This window comes from Lotus japonicus, chromosome 2 (genome assembly GCF_012489685.1).
Source record: "Lotus japonicus ecotype B-129 chromosome 2, LjGifu_v1.2".
Taxonomy (NCBI): Eukaryota; Viridiplantae; Streptophyta; class Magnoliopsida; order Fabales; family Fabaceae; genus Lotus; species Lotus japonicus.
The window spans coordinates 65,564,521-65,583,050 of record NC_080042.1 but is presented as its reverse complement, the minus strand read 5'-3'; the positions used below and the strand labels follow the sequence as shown (position 1 = coordinate 65,583,050).

The 18,530-nt window shown below is 40.8% G+C and overlaps 2 long non-coding RNA genes across 3 annotated transcripts; both read left to right on the top strand.

Moving 5' to 3' along the window:
• The first annotated feature begins 619 nt into the window (after positions 1–619).
• On the top strand, positions 620–2,382 carry LOC130738899 (uncharacterized). The gene is made up of 2 exons (XR_009019682.1): positions 620–914; positions 1,894–2,382. It is a non-coding gene; the product is annotated as an uncharacterized LOC130738899 (long non-coding RNA).
• A 1,218-nt stretch (positions 2,383–3,600) lies between these two features.
• LOC130738898 (uncharacterized) lies at positions 3,601–7,646 on the top strand. Of its 2 annotated transcripts, none has more exons than XR_009019681.1 (3): positions 3,601–4,414; positions 5,571–6,703; positions 7,050–7,646. It is a non-coding gene; the product is annotated as an uncharacterized LOC130738898 (long non-coding RNA). The 2 variants fall into 2 exon arrangements; XR_009019680.1 differs by having other exon boundaries at positions 5,571–6,753.
• Positions 7,647–18,530: the final 10,884 nt, after the last annotated feature.

Below are 18,530 nucleotides of genomic sequence, written 5' to 3'. Positions count from 1 at the left end.
CGTCCCTGAACTTCTAAAATGCCTCTCGTAGTCCTTGAATGTGGCAAAAGTCATTCACACTAGTCCCCGGGTTAAAAAAAGTAGACGGACGTTAACAGAATGCTGACGTGGATTTTTTTTTTTGTTAAGGCTGAAGCTTATGTGGCATTTGAATGTTGAGAAAGTTTTAAAGTCTTCAATTTAGTCCCTATAGTTCAAAAAAAAATTCTTTCTCCCCCACCACCATCACCCTCTTTTCCTCCCACCTTCCTCCCCAACCGTCCACCTACTCCACCACCACCACTCTAAACCCTAAAATTTAACCCTCTTCCAGAATCATTTCCACAAATTTGGGCACCAATACTGCACATTTTCTAATCAATTGTGTTGGAAAATATCCCTTCCAACCAAGGCAGTAAATCATGGAGGCCAAATCAGTTCACACAACCATTGAGATTGTCAACAATGGTGGCCACCGTCCATGCCACCAAAGTCAAGAATTCAGCATCACTTAAGGAGAACCACCCTTTAAAGTCAAGGTGGGTGGGTGACCTTTGAATGAAGAGCAACTACCACCAACCCTTTGGACCTTGCTGCTCATGAAGCCTTATAAATGGAGGTGCTGATCATGAAGAAGAAAAGTGTGCAAGTGCAAGTGCAAGTGTAGTGCACCAGAGTGTGCCAGCGAGAGAGCACCAGAGGGTGCCTCTGGGCACCAGAGTGTGGTGAGGTTGGAAGAGCAATTGTATGAGAGCTCTGAGTGTGTGTGAGGCCAGAGATAGAGAGTTGAGTGATTGTAATGTTTGTATTAATGAGAATACAATGTTCCTCCTCCGTGGACGTAGGCATTCAGGCCGAACCACGTTAAATCTTTGCCTCCTTTATGTTCCTCGTCTCGCACCGGTCCCAACAAATTGAACTAAAAATGTGATAATGTAAGTCCTTCACCTCCTTGTAATTCACCTTAAACTCTTCTAAATTCCTAACATCCTGCATCAACAGTACCAAATGTATTCAAAATTTCAAATTCATATTCCAAATTCCATAACAATGAAGCTTCATCCGTCAAACAAAATCCAGTGAACCACAAATAAAAATTGAAGTTCAGCAGCCAAAATTAGCTATTTCAAATGAAAACCTACCCTAAAATACCCAGAAAGAGGAAGGGAAAAAAAGTAGGTACATTTACAAGACATGAAATAAAATAGAAATGGAGAAGAAATCACAGATTAACCGAGAACACAAATCAATTGCCAGATTGAAAGAGAGACAGAGGATGAGGGAATCAGGGTGGGTTTGCTTTCAGAGATTGAAGAGAATTTCCGTCTGAGAACGTTGCTTCGTTGCTGACTGACAAAACTAAATGGTCAGATTGAAAGATTCAATTGTGGAGCGAGATAAAGGAACCCAGATCCAGAAAATGGAAAGAGGTATAAAGGGTTACATAAAAATCAAATCTTGAGAATAAAGAGTAAGTGGGTGGTGTTGGGGATAGAACATGTGTCATCGAAGGTTTGAGAAGTGGAGATCGGTGGTGGTTTGATACTTTGATTTAAAGACAATACACATCTCCTTTTTTTTTTCCTTTAACATCTTTGAAAATTTGGGGTTTCTTGGCTTATGGTTTTTCAGTTGGGATTTTAGAATGGTGGTGGTGGGGTGGGTGGACGGTTGGGGAGGAAGGTGGGAGGAAGAGAGGGTGATGGTGGTGGGGAGAGGTAGAGGAAGATGGGGAGAGAAAGAATTTTTTTAAAACTATAGGGACTGAATTGAAGATTTAATGTTTTGGTCGAATCACTTTTCTTACGTGGAATTTCTAAGTGGAAAATTAACATGACAAGTCAGCCTCTCCGTAAACGTCTGTTAAGTTTTTTAACGTCAGGGACTAACTTGAATGCATTTTGCCACATTCAGGGATTACGGGAGGCATTTTAAAAGTTTAGGGACCAAGTTGAAGGCGGTTGACACATTCAGGGACCAAGTTGGCTATTTACCCCTTCTGTTCACACACATGTCAATATATATAACATATCCAAATTGATCTTTTGTTTTCTTCCCTCTAGCATAATATATTTTAATCTTATAAAAGATGGTGTTTTAACATGTTTGTTTTGTCTGTTTCTTTTTGCGATTTGCTATATATGAGGATTGTGCTCGTTGATCTTATCAAAAGATGCATGCGGTTAAAATGTTTGTCTAACAACATTATCAGATGAAGTGCATGTAGAGAGGGCCTAGGTGTTCATCCTCTTCCTCCACTTTTTTTGGACAATTTCCTCTGCCTCCACTTGTTTATCCAAAAATGATAGTAATAGACAAAAGTGGAGGTTTGGTGTTTCTAGTGACATTTTAGCCTCCTTAATTGTTACGATAATATATACCCGCATTCAACCGGATTGCATATTTGAATTATTTACTCTAAGTTTGAAAATTATCATTAACCTAACCATCTATGCTTACTCTGTCGCTGTTATTTGGGTTCCACAAATCTCTGCAATTAATCGTACAAGATAAATTAAAAAAAAAAAGTAAAAAAAATGCATCAATTGGTAAGAGCAAAAATAGTTTCATACTTTCATATCCTATTCTTCTTAAGTAATGTTTTGATTTCACCACAAAGAATTTCATCTTGTGAAGTCTTGGTTCCCTATAAAATGCCACATCAAAATTTTTTCATCACTGTAATACTACCAAATCAACAAAAAAAATTTAAATTCTTGTTTTGTGAGAGTGTCTCTTCAACTCCTTTGGTAACTCTCTTCTTAATTTTTTTTTTGGTAACACTTCTTAATCTTCCTTTAAAATCATTATACCCTCTTTGGAGTTTCAATAAATTAAAATAAGGCTACCTAATAACCGAAAGAAGGAGGGGTAACCTCCAAATCAAGACTAAGCAATTTAGGGCATTCTCCCATGAGAGAATTGAGAAAATGAGTATTAGAAAACCTATACCCAACATAGGCTAAATAATCTCCTCGCAGTTACGAACAATATTTGACTGCAACAAATCAGAATACAAGTGGCTATCATTGGCGTCGTAGAAAACCAACTGAATAACCTCTATAGAGTCACTCTCAATAACGATGCCATATTCATAGTACTCATAACCATATCAACCGCCGACGATACCACCAATAACTCAGCTAAAAATGCATTGGTAGAACCAAAGATGCCTAGATTCCTGCAAAAGCTCATGATCTATTGACCCGTCCAGTCCCTCGCCATATGCCGCCGCAATTAGTTGCGAGATTAGGAAATATTCTCTCCTCTCTAAAACTTTCTCCCTAAACCCTTTGTCAACATTTTTCCTACTTGGGCGGTTGTCGCGCCACCCTCTTGGCGCAGCGACAACCCCTTCGATTATCCCCTTTCACTTTCTCCCCTTTGTTTCCTCTTCCTAGCCTCCTTCTTGTTGCCGGATTCGTGCTTAGGTCACTTCATTTTTCTCCTTCCCTTTTCCAATGCTCTTCACCCGGTTCTCTGTCTCTTCGTTGCCGGTTTTTTGCTGGGGTCATGGCTTGTTCGGAGCTGGCTTTGTAACGACCTAAATTTTTCCCTCAACTAGAAATAATAGGAGTATTTTAATTAGTATTATTATTAATGCAATTATTATATTATAATAAAAATAAAAGTCAAGATAAGGATAAGGATGAAATCAAGTTCTAGAGAATTCAAAGGATAAGGATGAGAATAAAAAATTATTTCAGGAAGGACTAAACTGCAAACTGATTTAACTCTGAAGGACCAAAGTTAATAACCGACCTATTCTATAGGGACCTCACTGTGACATCAGAAATAGTTTTAATTCAAATTCAGGTCCCTGGTTTTGTCTATAAATACCACCACCGAGTTCAAGTTCAAACCAGCTCAAATTAGAGCAACCCAAGCCTCCAAATACTTGCTAAACCTTCCCCTCAGCCTCCTAAAGCCTTCCCTAACCTCTTATCCGCCCAACAACCACCACAAAACACCCAACCGAGCTCAAGAAATTCCGAAACTTTGAGCTCTCGGTTCTCCCTCAAATCTCCATCAATTTTGTCAAACCAAGAGTCTATTTTGCTTAGAATTTCACCAGGAAGCTATTCGTGCAAGAATTTTGAAGTTTGGAGGTCTAGATTTCATTCTGCCATTGTTGACCGGAAAAGCTTCACGGTGTTCATCGTTTTGGCCAAACCAGAGACCTTCTCAGCTACCCACCTATACCATTGAGTTCCTGGGAGTGAGAGCAAGCTTTTCCAACCGGTTTCCACCCTTAACTCCACCCTCCCGCCGGAGCTCCGCCGCCAACCACCACCTTCTCCGGCGAGCTCACCGGAAAAACTGTTCAGAACTTGGATTTTCTTGCATAGTTCAAATCCTTGTCTTCCATAGGTTCCATATACATATTCGGTTCGGAAAATTAACTTGGTTTGATAGGGTTTCAAGAGACGAGAAGGTATGCAACTTCCCGGCCTTATAACTCACTATTCTTAATGATTCAATGCAAAGTAAGAGTTGATTATGATTCATGGGATTAAAATGAACATTTAGAAAGAAACAAATGAATTTTAGAGGTCTAGAACAAAAGTTATGAAATTTTTAAGTTTAAGCTAAAATAGTTAATTTTATAATTATTTTCTTATTTAATTGGCTGGCTCTGCCGCCACACACATAAAGGCCGGCACTGCTGCCTTATCAACTAATGGTCGGCTCTGCCGCCTTATCAAAAATATATGGTCGGCTATGCCGCCTTATTTAAAATTATATAACGATGGTCGGCCTTGCCGCCTAATTATTTAATAAAAACGAATATTGAAATTAAGAAGAATAACATGGAATTTTATAACTTTAAGGTGGAAAAAATTGACTAAAATACCTTACGATATTAATATTGCAGATAATTATCAATTGGAGGATTTTTCCGAAGAAAGGTAGGGGGGGGGGGAGAATGCTCAACTCATGAGGGAGTGTAGTGTAAATAAATAGGTGTTGGACCTCCCTTGGGTCCCTTTTTGTTTTATTGAAATATTTATTGTAAACAGGATTTATTTCTGGGAATTAATTCGATAGGAGCCTCCGAATCTTTTCTTAAACATTTTTTTTTACGAGGCATCCCGATTTTTAAAGAAATTATTATTTGATCAATTCTCAGAATATTTCCACGAGATTTCTAGTGGCTTGCAGGTACTCTATGAGCAGGAAAGGTCAGTGGCCCCAACTGGACAGTCAAGGCCAGGCTGTGCCATTGGGTAACGTTGTGAGATCTAAGGGATACCTTTATGGTTGCGGTCCTTGGGGTGTGCTTAGGTGGGACCTACCAACAGGTGGAAGATGAGGTTTGTCCCATCCGGAGCCTAATCACACTGCAGGCCCCCTGATGATCGTCCCAACCGAGCGGCTTCTCGGTGACTTTCCTGGAGAATGTTGGGCCCACATCCTCGTCTAGAGACCGAAACTATTTCTAATCAGATTTTTAATGATTTATTGATTATGCTATTACTTTTCACTTGATTTACTTGCTTATTTATTTTACACTATTCCTCTTGCTCGAGTGTGTTGGATTGCTTCTCACCCCTCTTGTTTTGGTTGGTTGTTCTAATTGAATAACTTAGGGACGGAGACCGAGGAGAAAGAACTAGAATGAAAAAGTGACCGAGGCAGGAAGAGCTGTAAATAGTTGTGAATATACGAGAGTGTTCGAGTAGAATAAAGACCAGCTGATGGAAGAAGACGTGTGCGACTGGACTCGTACTCTATCAGACTGTAAAATAAGGGTGAAAGCAGTGGGTTTTTGTAATTAAGTTTGTCAAAATAATCGGGAAAGATTCAGAGGAATCCATGCGAGACTCTGGGATGTCTTGTCTAAGGAAAGGAATTGCTTTTAATGACGCTTAGCGCGGCTAACTTTCCTAGAGACGTTCTCAGACTATCAATTGGACAACGATGAATTCTGACCCAAAAGTCTTGTATTTTTCAAGGTTCATCAATAAAAGTGCTGTTTTTCTGAAGGTATTCTTATTTTATAGTTTAGGTAGGGTGTGAGTTTGGTCGTCACAGGCTTCGTTGGAGTTGTGATTCGTCCAGATCTAGCTTCACGCGCATGCAGCCTCTGTTTCTCCCTCAGGTCCGGCGGTGGCTGGCATGTGGTTCTCTGAGCATGTGGCGTAGATCTAGGAGGCTCGTATTTGGAGCGTGGCGGCGGTCTTCCCGATTTTGTTGGTCTGCGATCTCATCTCTTTCTTGACGCGTCCATTCTTGTTGCTCTAGATATGATGCTTCATGCGTTCTGGCTTTTATTTCGGATCTGGTGCCTGCGGAGTGCTAATTGTTGTTTCTCCTCCTCCACCTTTATGCAAATTTGGTGTCGGTGGCAGATCTAGTACTTCTTCCAACTATGTTCGTGAGGTGTTGCAAGGTAGAGTTTTGGACGCAAGAATGGTGCTTTCGGTGTGTCGATGTCGTCGTTTTGTCACGGATCTGGTTTGGGCGCTTTTGTTGTGGGCTTACGAAGTGCTGCCCGAGGTCGTCAGTGAAGGTTATGGGACAATCTTGTGCTGATTGGGGTTGTCAGCAGCGCGCCCAATCTTGTGGCAGCTTTTTCTTTCCACTTGATGTCCTGTGCTGTTTTGTGTCCCCTCTAATAGCGAGATGGGTCATGCTTTTGTTGGGTTATGTGGCTTTTCTTTGCCATATCTCGGTCCATGACGGATGTTCCTTCTCTTTGGTCGTTTGGTGCTTGATCCAGGTTTAGACCTTGTCGATGTCACTTAGGGTTTTTCCTACAATTTGTGCAGGGTAGGTGTTTATTAGGTCCTGGATTTTTAAAGTTATATCTTTGTGCAGGGTATGTGTTTATTATACTCACTTTGTTTGAGTCTTGTTAGTACAGTCGATCATTCCATCTATTAATATTTTTGCTTTCTAAAAAAAAACTGAACCATCAACATTGTTTTTACCCAGCCCGTCAAGACACGCTCAAGTCGTTGTTGTGATATCATTTTAACCCTCAATTGTGTAGTTTATTAAATATCTAGGTTTAGTATAGTTTTTATGTAAAATTTGGTTCTAATCCTTATGTTTTATGTACAAAGGTGATTATGAAGAAGGCAAAAGATCCTAAATGAAGCATCAAAAATGGAGAAACCCCACTTTGAAAGGTTTGGTTTTTGGTCAAGCGAGAACTATGCTTGCTCAAGTGAGATATGGTGCTTCCAGGAAAGAAGATCTTTGCTCGAGCCAGCACTGAGCAAGCCAAAACCAGAGAAGAAAATATTTTTCAGTGTGAAACTCGCTCACCCAAAAAAAACTCACTTGAGCCAAGTTCAAGTCGGAAGAACTCGCTCAAGCGAAGCTAAATCTCACTCGAGCGAGCAATGGTGGTGTAGGAAACCCACCATGAAGAAAGATACTTGCTCGAGCAGGGCAGAACACATGTATAACATATTTTTTTGATTTTTTATTAATCTTGTTCACTTCCAGACCTTAGAAGCAAGGGAAAAAGCTAGGAGCACTTGGAGAGGAGGCTTGGGTGCCGGATTCGACGACGAGATAATCGCGGAGTCTTCGGTTTTTGTCGTTTATTTTCTATGTTGATAAAGTTATTCATCACAATGGATAACTAATCTCTCTTTGTTGGCACCAGTATGTATTCTATTTGATTTAGCCCATATATAATCATGTTCCTTTGCTTATAATTTGATGGTTTTCTCTTGGTCTTCATGCTATATTTTAGTTGTGCACGTAGAACATTTTGATTGATTTGTCGAGGAGGCTTCACTTGACCAAGCCTCCTCGAAGACTTTTAAGAAGTCTTTGTCAGTCAGTTAGCAAGAAAGGAACTTGAAAGGACATTGAGTCTAATCACCAAGATGAGGTTTATGATCATATTTCAACTAAGGCATATGAAAAATAGAAGCCTCTGTTAAAGACTTTCACCACTTGTTATTACACACTACCTTGTCCATCATCTCCTTAAATCCTGGTCACTCCCAAGTGAAAGAAGGGTCCTTGAATGACAAGTCTAGCAAAGCACGCGCATCAAACACTCCTTGAACTTTTTCATGGAGAGCAAGTTAGGAGGAGCACCCTTCAATTTCTCTAACATACTGAGTTAAGCGTTAAAGACACCAAGGACCATCCATGGCAACACCACCCCACGAGAGAGGTCAACAAGCTTGCACCAAAGGGCATTGCGCGTCGCCGCATTTTGACAATCATAAACAAATGTAGTTAAAAAGCTAGGTTCGTCCCCCCAACCGAGGACATTTTAATATGAACAAATTGTTTATGAGAAGCCATAACCTCAACTTTGTCGTTTAAGTGTTCCATAGAATCCAGATGTCACCAAAGAACCCCTCAGCTTCCACAATAAAAGAAGTGTCCATCTCCAAAGTTTTCAACAACGTACGTAGGAACTAGAGTGCCACTCACTTAAGTGTCTTCTAACCAAATCCTTAGGGAGGAGAGAAACACTTTGTAAAGCTGCTACACGAATATTTCAACTGATAATGTTAAAAATTAAAAAAAGTTAATAAGAGGAGGACAGAGAGCAATTAAGAGCTCTAGTAGAATCTTGCCTGATCCTCTCATGACATACTCTAGACTCTGGACATTTCAACTCCCAAGTTTTCCTTTCTATTGACTGTCACTAGTGTTTTTTTCTCGTGCGTTGCACGGGGAATATGTTTATTATATTTGATATATCAATTAATCATGAATGTGATTATGCGTGTTTGTTTAAATCTTAGATAATAATTAGGGCAAATATTTTAAAATTCAGTTTGAAGATCTGTTTTGGAATTAGGAAACACGTGTCAACAAAAGATAAGTTATCTAATTCTTTTCTAATATATATTAATATTAATATATGGAGGAGGAGATGATTGATGCAGTATCTTAAATAATTAGGAAAAATCTTTTAAATTTTAATGGATTATAATCTCAGCATTACATTTTTTTTTATATTGTGGATCATGAGAAAGAATAAAATGAGAAATCACGGGATTCCTGTAAATATGTATATACTACTAAGACTTGAGAAAGGTTTTAGAACAATGAAAAAATGGGTTATCTTGATTGCAACTTGAAAATTAGGAAGTGCAATTTTAACAATTATTGGCAGTAGTGTTTTTTATTAACGAATTTAATTTTTTTTTTAAAACTAATAAATAAAATATTTGTTCTTTTTACATATTCAAAATTGAAAAATTAATTTGTGTTTACTCATAACCATTATTTTTTTTTTGACTTATTTATCTAGGGAAATGGACTGATACTAGTGCGATAACCCGTGCGCTGCACGGAATTTTACATTGGAATTTTGTAATAAATAAATTAGTTTTCATATATATGTAATTTTTAAATTATAAATAAGTCAATCATGTATAAGTCAACCGTGTAATAATATATGAAGAGAAAAATGGAATAAGAAAATGAAATTGTGTTGTATACATCAAACATTTCCAAAAACTTCCTTAAACACTATATTTACAGTATTGATATGTTGTTTTCCCGACTCATCCATAATACGAAAGTTTAAGTCCTTTCTTAAGCGTACTCTAGAGAGAGCTACATATAACTGACCCTGAGTGAAGACGGGTCTCGAAAGGAAGAGTTCAACCTGAGATACTGTTTGTTCTTGGCTTTTATTTATGGCCACAGCAAAGCATGCTCTTGGAAACTGTCTTCTTCTGAATTTAATTGGAAATTTGGAATCTGAAGGAATCAAGTCCATTCTTAAAATGAGCACTTTGTCATTAGCATTTGTTATCGTGATAATAGTTGCACCAATAAAACATTCACCAAGTTCACCCACAATTAACATGGTACCATTGCATAAACATAATGCTTGGTCTATATTTCTCAAAAGCATGATTGAAGTACCAACTTTCAATAATAGTTTGTGGTTAGGGATATATGAACTTTTAGTGTCGTTCAAAAATTCTGTGGTAAATCATTCACATTGGATTTCAAAATCCTCATTAGATCGCAAGGCAGAGTCGGAGCTCAGATATTCACATTCTGATGCAGCTATCATGTCAAGCATGTAAATGTTTATCATTTCAACAACCTCTAGTGTCGGGGCCAATATTGCTCAATCTTGAAAAAATTACGGGTCTTTCATTTTGTGCGGAAGGTATATGTATATTTAATCAATTCCATTAAAGGGCCAAGACTAATTGGGATGAGCATATCTGGCGGGATTTGAACATCATACTCTCCTTCTCTGAAATCAGGATGATCGCCATTTCCAATTTTAAGAATCCAATCTGCAAACTCTTTGATTTCTCTTGCTTTATCACTCGTCTCATTTGATGAAGAGTTTACAGTAGCTTCTACAACTTCATGTTCGCTTCCTCTAGTTATTACAGGTAGTATTTTTCTAAAATCACCTTCAAATATTACTACTTTTCCTCCAAAAGATTTATTTACGTTGTCTTCATTTTTCAACCTCATTGAATCTCGGAGTGTAACGGTCTAGAGCTTCGAAACAAAAAAAATTCAACATTGGACCATCATCCCATATAATAAGGCTTGTTTGAAGCAGAAGCTTTGCTCGTAGACTTCCCTGCTTTATATTACATGTTGGGGTCTCTATAGCATCTAATGGAATGCTAAATTTAGAATGGGTTGTTCTGCCTCCAAGAAAGAATAATGATGCTATGTCAATGGAAGCAACATTAAGCAAAATTAGTCCTATGGATCTAAGTGATAATTCAACTTTATGTTTATTGTATAAGGGAATTGCAAGAAGTTATTCTTGTGAAAGAACATTTTTCCCTATATAGCTTATGTACAAAAATGAACAAAGCTAATGGAAATGAAAGACAATGAGAAAAAAGTAAAAGGAAAAATCTGCATTTCTTTTAGATGCACTACAGGGAATGAAGCATAGTTTAATAAAAAAACATAAACTGTTACTTAATTAAACCTCATTTATTTATAATTTAACCTGGCTCAATTCAAACTGATATTGAAGTAAAAAAAATCCTATAAATAATTCAGCTTGACTTATAGACTTTTTAAAACACAAATATTGAATTATAGACAAAGAAAGCTTGGGAACACACTCTCCAAAGTGGGTATTGTTCTGTACTAGGGCAAGCTTACGTAAGAGAAAGACAAAAAGTAAACCCTAGCAGAGCACTGAAATAGCAAAACTACCATAAAAGGAATATTCTCATTAATGCTGAAAAAGTTGGTTTCGTACAAGTGGATGACCTCCCCTTTTATAGAGGGGGTGGTCATGATATGGACCTTTCCTATATTTGGGCCTGACAATCAGGGCCCAAATCCCTGTACATATAAGACAAATCCAAAGGAATCTTCCAGCTGGCTGGTGGACCCATCATCTAAGGGAGGGCGAAGAAGCTCGTTGTGTCGCACTTCCCGCCATGGCTGTCTTCAATGGTTTATTGTTCATTTTGGGCGGGACATAATCTTCTTTATGTCCCGCCCAGTCCACATGCCCCCAAGACATGAGACTCGAGTAATGAGTCGAAATGTCTTCATCATGTTACCTAGTAGTTCGCCTCTTATTGTTTATTCGTTCATCGCCATTTTACTTTCGTTGTTACATCGCCATTTTCACGCTTCGCCACCTTTGTTGCCGTTTCAAAGATATGTCGCCATTAATCATAACCGCCAATCACGTCTTTTCAACTGACGCACGTATCCTTGTTTTCCGGGATTTCGTCATCATTTGTTACAAATGCAATTTTCAGTTGTGCGTCTCGAGGAGTAATGTCTTTTCGCTTCCTACCTTTTCGAATTTCAAATCCCACAATCCCACGATCTTCCCCCACTCATTCTCTCTCCTCCTTTCTCTCTATAAAAACCCCTTTTCACTTTTCATTTTTCACTTTCTTAAAACTTTTGTTCTGAAACCCTTTTCACCGCAGCTTTCATTCTCTTCTTTGACCTCCGGTGAACCTTTTCTTCCTCCGGCCGTCGTCATTGCGCGGTGCTCCCCTATCGCCGACGTTCTCCTTTCTCAAATCCACAGTTCTTCCCCTGGTTAGTTTTTCTCTTTCTTGAGATTCTTCGTTTACTTCTTTTTTCTCTGACTCTGTTCATCTTCTTTCTTCTTTTGACTCTGTTCATCTTCTTTTTACTTTTAGTTTGTTCATCTTCTTTCTTCTTTTTATGAAACTGCCTCGCATGTCTTTACCAAACGCTAGCCTTTCTTCCCTAGAACTTTCTTCACCCTCCACGGAGGAGGAAGTTGTCGCCCCCTCTATAATTGAAATTCACTCCTCGCCTTCTACCCATGATGATTCCGGTCCCGCCGGCTCTGTAGACTCAATTCTCTCCTCTAATGGAGATTTGTCTTCACCTGAATGGCGCTCTGACGTGCATTTAGTTGAAGATAAATGTCTGTTGCATTCTATCTGGAGCAGCGTTGGGAGCATTAGTTCGCTTCGAATATCTGCTCAAGGGTTCACGAAGATAAATCCCGCCACCTCGAATAATGAAGATCATCTGTTGAATGTCCTCCCATGTGGCGAAGATGACTGTGTTCTGTTGCGTAAAGAACCAGCCGATGAATCGCCCGATTTTTTCTTTGTTTATGGCTATTTCTTCTTAGACTTGAACATCAAACTTCCTTTCTCGCCGTTTATATGTCACGTTCTTTCTTTTCTGAATGTGGCGCCTTGCCAACTCCAGCCCAACGCCTGGGGTTTTCTCCGCTGCTTTGAAATTCTTTGTGAACACTTGAGTTTCACTCCAACCTATCCTTTGTTCTTCCTTTTCTATAAATCAGTCACCACTAAACCTACTTCTGTGAAATGGGTTCCACTATTAGCCCGTAAGAACATGAGTCGGTTCACCGCCCTTAAAAGCCATTACAAAGTATGGCAGAAGAAATACTTTAAAGTTATGGAGTCGCCCGAAATAAAGAACTTGTTCCGAGATTCCGACAATAACCCTCTCTTCCCTTTTTACTGGACAAAGAACCCTCGCCGAAAAATATCCGTTTCATACGACGCCTTGGATGAATCTGAACAAGGCGTCGCCGATTACCTCCGCACACTACCAGTAATTTCTGGTCACGACTTGATTGAGGCGTCGAAATCCGGCACTTTAAATCAATTTTTTAGTAAGTTTATAATCTTTGTACGTAACTTCTTTTTCTTTTTGTTCATATACCTCGTCTAATTGGTGTTTTCCATACAGCTACGATGGGAAAAGGCAAGGTTGACGCGAACCCAATCAAGATGAAGGAATACCTCGCCCAGTCTGCCGCGGCGGCGAAGAAGAGGGCCGCCGAAACTGAGCAGAAGAAGAAGAATGAAGGTACTTCGGGTTCTGACAACGTCAGAGACCCTAAACGTCAAAAAACTTCAGGTGCTGCTGGTGGTAAGCCTCTCCACCAATCGACTCTCGATCCAAAAAGTCATCCAGCTGAGAAAAAGAAGGGACATGACAATGTCCCGCCCCCTCAACAAGATTCAAGCGCGCTGACCAACCGCCCACCAACTCCATTTAACCAAGCTGGCCCTAGTTCAGCCATTGGTGGCGAGGCTCCTCCCCCCTTGCTGAACTTGTCGGATCCTCACTTCAATGGGCTGGAATTCATGACCCGTACTTTTGACAACCGGATTCACAAGGACCTTTCCGGTCAAGGCCCCCCCAACATTGCTTCCATGGCGATCCATCACGCGCTTTCTGCCGCCAGTACTGTGGCGGGAATGGCTCAGTGCGTGAAGGAGTTGATCTCAGCCAAGAACCGTTTTGAGAAGAAGGCAGCTGATTACAAGACAGCCTATGAGCGGGCTAAAACTGATGCTGAGACTGCCAACAAAAAGCTGAAATCTGCTGAGGAGAAGTGTGCTAAGTTAACTGAAGACTTGGCTGCTTCGGACCTGCTTCTTCAAAAGACCAAGTCTCTTAAAGAAGCCATAAATGACAAGCACACTGCCATTCAAGCCAAATATCAGAAGTTGGAAAAGAAATATGATCGCCTGAATGCTTCCATCATAGGGCGTGCTTCTCTCCAATATGCTCAAGGCTTTCTGGCGGCCAAAGAGCAGATCAGTGTAGTTGAGCCGGGCTTTGATCTTTCCCGCATTGGGTGGCTGAAGGAGATCAAGGATGGTCAAGTAGTTGGTGATGATGACATTAGCCTCGACCTCCTTCCCCAATTCGATGATGAGAGTGAGCCTGAAGAAGATGGCGAGGATGGGAATGAGCAGCACAGGAATGAGGATCAAGAGAAGGAAGATCCTCAAGCTGGGACAAGTCAGGGCAACAACACCAACAACGAGAACCTGGCTTGAATTTTGTTTTTATTTTATGAAGTTGAAATTTTTCTTTGGGCATTGCCCTGTCTTTTATTTTCATTCCAAATCATGTATGGGCATCGCCCCCTTTTCCCTACTTTAAATGGATATCATTTTAAGTTCATTCGTTGTTTTAGTTGTTTCCAACTTTCGTTGTTACTTTGGTTTACATATCTTAGCCGATTTTTCGACGAGGCTTGGTTTCTAGTGGCCACCAGAATTGCCAAGGCTTTTAACTTTTGAAGGCGATACTCTCTTATTCCGAAAGGTTTACTCGCGGTATTGCATACCTTGATACGATTTGCATTGCATGAACTCGTAATATAAATTAAAAAATATATGCGATTCTGTTGAAATGATCTTTTCATTAATTTTCTTTCGTATGGGAACAATTGTCCCTTCATTACAACTGTCGCCTCATTAAAAACCTTTCCAAAGAAAGGGAAAAAGAGTGCGACTTCATTTACATTTGTTGTTTCTATTAACTAAAATACTGCTTTAGATGAGAGGCGTTCCATGTTCGTGGAACCTTTTGACCATTTAGTTGTTCCAACTTATAAGCTCCTCCTCCAACATCGCCAATAATCCTGTAAGGCCCGCCCCAGTTGGGTGAAAGTTTGTTGTGTTTATCGGGTATTGTATTTTTTCGGAGCACTAAGTCTCCTACCCTCATTTTTCTTGGCACTACTTTCGTTGAGAACTTTCTTGCCACCTTCACTTTTCCCGCCTCATTTCTTATGTGAGCCTCTCGTTGTTCCTCGGGCAGCATGATTAGATTTGCTATTAAGTTTTCTCCGTTGTCATTCTCATTAAACCGAGCCACTCGCCAACTTTGGTTTTCAATTTCCACTGGGAGCATGGCGTCAGTTCCATAAGTTAGACGATACGGGGTTTCCTTTGTGCTTGACTGTTCCGTGGTGTTGTATGCCCAAAGAACGCCTGGTAGTTCCTCCGCCCAAAGCCCTTTTACTTCATCCAGTTTCTTTTTTAAACCCTTCAGGATAACCTTGTTAGCCGACTCAGCCTGCCCATTGGTTTGTGGATGTTCTACAGAGGCAAATCGCATCTCGATTCCCATTTCTGCACAAAATTCCTGGGTAACACTACTTGTGAATTGGGTTCCATTATCCATTACTAACGCCATGGGGACCCCAAATCTACAAACAATCCTTCGCCACAGGAAGTTCCTGACCTTGGCGGCTGTGATAGTCGCCACCGCCTCGGCTTCTATCCACTTAGTGAAGTAATCAACCGCCACGATGATGTACTTCATTTGTGCCTTCGCTACAGGGAATGGTCCTAAGATATCAGTCCCCCACATGGCGAACGGCCAAGGCGCCATCATGGTTGTTAATTCTTCTGGTGGAGCCTTGTGCAAATCAGAAAAGACTTGACATTTTTCACACTTCTTAACATACTCCAAACAATCCTTCTTCATGGTTGGCCAATAGAATCCTGCTCTTATCACTTTTATTGCCAAGGATCGCCCGCCGATATGACTAGAACACACACCTTCGTGGACTTCCGCCATTATTCCGAGGGCGTCCTTGGTATCGACACATTTGAGCATAGGAGACATGATTCCCCACCGATACAACTCACCATCCACCAGTGTGTAGAAACTGGCTTCCCTGCGTTTTGTTCTCGTGTTCAAATCATCCTCCTTTGGTGGATTCTCTAAGAAGGTCTTAATCGATTCCATCCAAGGTAGCTCGCCCTCACTGACTGACTTTACAGCTTTCAACTTTATTTCTACCAAATCAATGCTCGGGCGAGGCAGGGTTTCTTGAATGACTGTTTGGTAGTTGCCCAATCTCCCTGTGCTTGCCAACTTCGCCAACACATCAGCCCTCTCATTTTGTCCCCTCGGGACATGTTCTATTTTGATTTCTTTGACCTCCATCATCAATCTGCGCACCACTTCCAAATATTTGGACAGTTGCGGATCCTTCACCTGGTACTCGCCTTTCACTTGTTTAACCACTAACTGCGAATCTCCTTTGATAAATAACTTCTGGACTCCCAGCTCAATGGCCAACCTTAAGCCGGCAATCAGAGCCTCGTACTCAGATTGATTATTGCTCGCCTTGAACTCGAACTTGTGAGACTGTTCAATGATCATTTTATCTAGACTTTCAATTGTTATTCCCGCCCCACTTCCAGTGTTATTAGAGGATCCATCCACAGACAGGACCCATTCTCCTTGAGTCTTCTCTCCTTCAGTGGGTGTTAATTCCGCCACAAAGTCAATTAAACTCTGGACTGTGACTTGGCCCCTTGGCTCATATTGTATGTCATATTCTGATAGCTCAACTGACCAGCTAACCAATCGCCCTGATAAATCAGGCTTCTGAAGTACTTGCCTTAAGGGAACATCAGTTTTAACTTTGACTTGGAAACTTTGGAAGTAAGGTCTGAGGCGCCTTGCAGTTTTCAGAATCGCCAAAGCCGCCTTTTCAATTTTTTGGTACCGCAATTCTGCCCCCTGTAAAGTATGGCTCACGAAATATATAACTTTCTGTTTTTTTCCTTCTTCCTGGAGCAACACCGTACTTACCGCCTTGTCAGTAACCGCTAAATAGAGCACTAATGGAACGCCTGGTGTTGGCTTGGAGAGTACTGGTAATGTGGCCAATGTTTCTTTCAATTTGGTAAAAGCTTGTTCGCATTCCTCTGTCCACTGAAACTTTGAATTCTTTTTTAAACATGTGAAGAACGGGGCCGCTTTGTCACCCGCCATTGGCAAGAAACGTGACAAGGCGGCCATTCGCCCTGTCAAACGCTGAACCTCCTTTACACTTGTTGGGCTTTTCATCTCCAAGATCGCCCTTCCCTTATCAGGGTTCACTTCTATTCCTCTTGATGTTAACATAAATCCCAAGAACTTTCCTCCCTGGATCCCAAAAGAACACTTCTCAGGATTCAACTTCATTTGATATGTTCTTAACTGAGTAAACGCTTCTTTGAGATCGCCCTCATGATCACTAGCCCTGGCGGACTTTACGATCATGTCGTCCACATACACCTCCATATTCCTGCCTACTTGTTTTGAAAAAATTTTGTCCATGAGCCGTTGGTACGTAGCTCCTGCATTCTTCAAACCAAAAGGCATTGTCTTGTAACAATAGTTCGCCTGATTGGTCATAAATGCTGTACTTTCCTCATCCGAGGGATGCATCATAATCTGATTATAGCCCGAATAAGCGTCCATGAGACTTAAAAGTTCATTCCCTGAAGCTCCATCCACAAGCTTATCAACATTGGGAAGTGGGTACGAATCTTTGGGACACACTTTGTTCAAGCTTGTGTAGTCCGTACACATCCGCCATTTCCCATTGGCCTTCTTGACCATCACAACATTGGCGAGCCACGTTGGGTACTGTACCTCACGGATGAAGCGAGCCTTGATTAACTTTTCAGTCTCTAATTGTACAGCCTTGTTCTTTTCTTCACTCATTCTTCGCCTTGGTTGGATGACTGGGGTCGCCCCTGGTCGTATGGCTAGTTTGTGAGTGATCACCTTGGGATCAATCCCTGGTACATCATTGATGGTCCATGCGAAGAGATCTAGATTATCACCCAGAAGGGTGATTAGTCTGTCCTCTTGTTCTGTTGTCAAACCACTGCCAATCTTTAGAAACTTGTCCTTGACTTGCACCTGCTTGGTTTCTTCCAGAGGTTGTGGGCGAAAATCATCAGCATCATCTCTTGGGTCCAAGCTAAATCCTTCTTGTGGGAAGATTTCTGTAATTCGATGGCTCTCCTTGGCGGCCTTTCGCCCATAGAGCGCCACGCTTCTCAAATAGCATTCCCTTGCTGCATTCTGGTCTACACGCAATATCCCGACCTTCCCGTTGCAGGCGGGATATTTAACAGTTAAATGAGCAGTTGAGATGACCGCGCAGACCTTGTTGAGGGTGTCTCGCCCCAAGAGTACATTGTAATTGGCTCTACATGCCAATACTAAGTACTTTACTTGAAATTTCTTGACAAACTCTCCTTCTCCAAAGGCAGTCGGAATTTCGACGTATCCCCGCACACTGACACGGTCCCCTGTGAATCCCACCAAAGTTCCCCTGTATGGTTTCAAATCTGATTCCTTTAGGCCCAGGCGATCAAAGGCGTCTCCATAGATGATATCCGCCGAAGATCCCTGGTCTAAGAATACTTTCTTTGTCACATAATTGTTAACCCTAATTGTTACCACAATTGGATCGTTGTCATGGGGAATTACATGCGCGAAATCCTGAGGGGTAAATATAATAGGGGAATGATTCACCCAACACTCGC